Source organism: Vombatus ursinus, unplaced genomic scaffold (assembly GCF_900497805.2).
Source record: "Vombatus ursinus unplaced genomic scaffold, bare-nosed wombat genome assembly UNPS02014804.1, whole genome shotgun sequence".
Lineage (NCBI taxonomy): Eukaryota > Metazoa > Chordata > Mammalia > Diprotodontia > Vombatidae > Vombatus > Vombatus ursinus.
This window is the reverse complement of record NW_020954582.1, coordinates 171,763-175,313: the sequence shown is the minus strand read 5'-3', so window position 1 is coordinate 175,313 and position 3,551 is coordinate 171,763.

The window sequence follows — 3,551 nt, the reverse complement described above, 5'->3', positions numbered from 1 at the left end:
TTAATAAATGGTAAAATTATATGTGTACCAAAGAATTGTTTTAAAATAAGTTTCTTTATGATTTATTATCAGCAAGTGTTTGATTTGTATACCTATATACCCAGGGTAGTGTAAAAATTTCTTGGGTGGAAAGGGGTGACGAGTGGAAAAAGTTTAAGAAGCTCTGATGTAGAGATCATACATTCAACTTTTTTTCCTTTCTCTCTCTCTCTCTCTCTCTCTCTCTCTCTCTCTCTCTCTCTCTCTCTCTCTCTCTCTCTCTCTTCAATTCCTGTGTGTGAGGCCAGGTAGTTATTGAATTCCCCAGATGGTATGATTCTAGATTCTAGTCTTATATCTGGACAAGATAGATTTCCTGGAAAGCAAAAGCTTTGGGAGTTGACACATTGTGAGTTCCTATGTTCAAGAGTCTAGGGATCAGATTTTCTAGAGAAAGAACAGAATTTCCTGATGTAGCATCTTCCCCTCCTCCAATAAAAGGACAAGGATTGTTCCATAGTACCTAGACAGTAACCTACTTGATAAGTTAAGCTGGATGAGTTGCTTCAAAAGTACAAATCTAGTAGGAAGGGAATGGCTTACTAAGTCATCCCCAAAGAAACTTTACCTTCTGAGGAGACTCAACCACATATTGGATAACACATACTATTTTTGGGTATGCATGTGTGACTGTGTAGGACTCTATGGCAACAAGGCCCTCACTGGAATGTGAAATGATTGTCTTCATAGTGTCCCCAATTCTGATAAGCTTAGAGGAGGTGATGATGGGTTATTTAAGTGCTTATGTGTTTTCTGTATCTGTTCATGGGATCCTTTGAGTCTTCTGTATTTTCTCCATTTTCTATTAGATGGAATAAAGGCTATCTCATAACCAAAAAAAAACCACTTTCAAGAAAATTATGTATTTAGTTGGGCTACTGGGTCAATGCCTAGAAGAACCTAAGAATGCTGATGTAGACATATCTGAGTTATGGCAGACTCAGCAATATTTCCTTAGTCAAAAAACTTCCTGAATCACAGTGACTGAAACAATCCATCAATTGTTTGGTCATCCTTCTGGTGATAAGCCTCGATTACCAGCTCCATATTTGCATACTTGGCATAGTCTTTGGAAATCCTCCATGAAGCAACATAGGGTCACCTCAATGCCCCAGTGTAGGACCTTGGCGGGGCAGAGGCATAGACATGATCTTATCACTCCTGGACAGGGCAGAGTAGGGGTGAATACCTAGGATGGAGAAGGAGAGTCCCTATTTTGCTTTTATACTGCAAATTTCTTCCACTTATGAATTTCCTGGATGTTAGAGAAAGGGAAAGAAGAGGAGAAAGACTCCTATCCTTCTCTATGCCCCATTGATCATGTTGGGGAGAAGGATACTCAACATTCTTATTTGGCACTGGTTTTTTTGGGGGTAAATAATGATGATGCAATTGATCTATCATGATTGTTACATGCACTCTGAGTTGTTTTTCATTTGGAATCATAGGTCTGTCTGTATTTGTGGGATGCAAGCCTGGAGTTAGGGATGCGTACTATGACTGTGGAATGGAATAGATTCATAATAGAATTGAACCATTGACCTTGGCTTATTTCTTTTGCCAACCAGCTGAATTCTCTGGCCATCCATTCATAATGCACATTAGTAATGATCATGCAGACCCCAGGTGAAAGTTTATATTTTAAATTTTTTTCAAAGGTTATTCTGTAGCAAATGGTTTTAATCCACCCACAAAACATTTCCTGACATTTGATGTCTTCATTCTAAATTTTAAGGATATGACATCAAAATAACTAAGAGATTCATAAAATTATGGCAATGAATTAAGGAAAATGTTCTAATGAAAACATCTTTAGAAAGAGGGTTGTTTGACATTTCCATCCCAAGGAGAAATGGGATCTTGAAATTTGGCATCATTGTACTTTGGAAGGCTGCTGCCCCCATAGTCTTTGAGGATAACAAACTATAGAAGAGCAGGTCAGCTTCTTGGTGTTATTGCCAGTATTTATGGAAATCAGGCAGTGTCTTTTGGGAGCAAACAATCTTTCCAAAGAAGAATGAAAGTTAATTGCTTTTTAATACATGCTTGCCAATAGTTTTTTTTTTTTGGATTTTCTTTGACATTGCTGATGATTATGTCTGATGCTTTCAAAGTTTTCTCAATCGGCAGTGGTGAGATTTCATAACATTGCTAAACATTTCTCATGATTCCAAAGAGAAGCAAAAAGAAAAAGGAAAATTAGTGTCAAAAGACTATAAGAAAGGGAATCAGTGAGAAGTAAATCAAGGAGAACTGTTGCAAGTGATAAGATATTACTTTCCACTTAGTGGCAACTTTTAAGAAGACAAATGGTTCGTTGAGCAATATGCTATTTAATTTGGAAGGAGGTAACCAAACCACCACACTTGCCTAGGAATCAGTTTCATCATCTGCAAAATGAGAGGGTTGGATTAGACGGTCTTTGTGCTCCCTTCTAGCTCAAAATTAGTGATCTTGTGATCTAATCTCTATTTAGAAATGCACCTCAATACCCAAAGATTGATGGTTATTTTTGTCCCCAACAGAGTACACCCAACACAACTTGAGAGATGACTCAGCTGCCTAAGTCTCAGAGAAATTAAGCTACACAACTCATAAATGTCAGAGGCAGGATTTGAACTCAGGTCTTCCTGATGAGTTTAATTACTTGATCCAATCTACTACACTGCTTCCCACATGCCTTTACATTTTAGGGGCAAGGCAAACTGTCCTTAGTTAACAACAGGAAAAGATCAGCTTCAGTAGAATGCTTTTCATGTCAAGGCGACTTTGGGTGATGCAGAATTAGACAGTTCAGTTATTTATTGGGTTGGGCTGAGGTACTGGCTCACTGTTGCAAATGTCCAGAACTCAGAAGACGTCCTGTTTTGGTGTCATACTGAGCTGCTCTGCTGGACCAGCTCATTCTTTAGCCTCTCCTTGAATTGAAGTTCGAATGAAATGAAGAAGAACTGGCTTTTAGATAGCAACTCTCAAGAGCCTTGAGATAGGCATTACATGATTTGCACCATTGTACAGACAAGGGAGGAAGCTGAAGTTTAGAGTGATGAGGTAAAGAGATATCTCTAGCACCATGCTGCCTTGCTCATGCCTTAAGATCAGTCACTCTATCTATAGTCCTTCCTCAATTCAATCCACCCTCCACTCAACTGCCAACATGAATTTCTTAAGTGTAGGCAGGTCTGACCATGTCACCCAACCCCTCTTTTCTTTTCTTTGTTTTGTTTTTTTTTTTTTTTTGGCTAGGCAATGGGGTTAAGTGACTTGCTCAGGGTCACACAGCTAGTAAGTGTCAAGTGTCTGAGGCTGGATTTGAACTCAGATCCTCCTGACTCCAGGACTGGTGCTCTATCCACTGTGCCACCTAGCTTCCCCCAACCTCTCTTTTCAATAAATTCTGGTGACTCCCCATTGCCTCCAGGATCAACTATGCCATCCTCTTTTTGGCATTCAAAGCCCTTCACTACCATTTTTCTGACATTTTCTTTCCCATCGTTCCATCTGTGATCGAG